The sequence below is a fragment of the Pinus tabuliformis genome, chromosome Q, assembly GCF_031772625.1.
Source record: "Pinus tabuliformis cultivar Carrire ecotype Pingquan chromosome Q, CPIR1, whole genome shotgun sequence".
NCBI classification, from domain to species: Eukaryota; Viridiplantae; Streptophyta; class Pinopsida; order Pinales; family Pinaceae; genus Pinus; species Pinus tabuliformis.
Genome location: NC_142296.1, coordinates 270851078 through 270852502, shown reverse-complemented (window position 1 = coordinate 270852502; position 1425 = coordinate 270851078).

Genomic DNA, 1425 nt, shown 5'->3' with positions numbered 1-1425 from the left:
TTGTTTACATTCTTATATGTTTGGTTGAATCTTGTATGTTTGGTTACATGTATAAATCTTGTAGGTCTGGTTACAAGTATTGTTCATTTATGCTTGATTACATGTGTTTATGCATGTGTATGGTTGGTTACGCATTTATTATGCATTTTAATGTTTACATGTAGTCACGTGTATAGTGATGTAGTGGTTATTGTCATGGATGAGGTCATGGTATGAGTTGTTGATAAGGTCATGCATTGATGACCAGACCCTAGCTAGAATGATGGTTGCATGGTTATATGCTTATGTGTTATATTTATATATGTCGTCATGATTATGTTATACATGTATCACACTGATTTGTTGATGTTGTAGACAAGCCATCCTCTTGAGCTATACTAAGGTACGTTGGTTTATTATGATCTGGTTTACCTGCCATGATATACCTTGCGGAAGAAATATCAAATGGCTAACAATATGGTAGACTATAAAGACTCTGCCTATGAATGAAGAGAAAGTATGGTGTTGGAACTCTTCTCTGATTTGGAAGATACATTGTGAAGCTTAAAGGAAGATAATGACATAATCATACGAGCACAAGAGAAGCTAGCAAAGGTAAATGCAGTGATACTTCAGATTTTTTAAGATTTGCAGTGGTATGGAGCTCTTCGGATCAGCCATGAGCAGGAGGAAAAACTAATAGGCCATATGGTAGTAGGTCGCATGGTGGTCAGATGTCAAATGGTGGTGACATGGTCAATGATTACATATTGGTGGACACTCCGGGTAGGAGGAGGGATAGACACATGTACCATTCTAGTTTTGGTTTAGACAAGCATGATGATCGCTATTGTTATCATCCATATAGGAGGAGTCAAGTCATTACTCATTATCATGCATGTGATTACTTCCGAAAAATACTTGGTATAGATAAAATTAGTTAAGTCATTGCTATAGGATAAAGGTATTTTGATAAGTATGACACTCAAGGAAGGAGAAAATGACTTACTTATACCAATTGAGATATCATGTTCCTCCCTAATCATATTTAACTACTAAAAAGTTAAAATTCCATTGTTTGAAGGTTGTGATGAACATAAATGATCAAGAAGGAACAACTTAGTTAGTATTGAAGACTAGGAGTATGAAATGGAAGAAGTCTAACAACATTATGGAATTTGAGAGCCATTTTTTAAAGTTTCATGCCATAGTAATCAAAACACACCTATAAAAAGTTTTAAACAACCAATTTCCAACAGACCACTAACACCACAAACCTTCTTATTGAATCATCCAATAGAAATAACTATGACACACATTAATGCTGAAAAATTATCTCTATGTGAGGGTGATGAATATTTAAAGAGGCACTCATTTATGTGTGAGAAAATTTAGTATTCCATGGATGTTACTTATGAGAGAAAGAAAATGGTCCAATTTTATGGG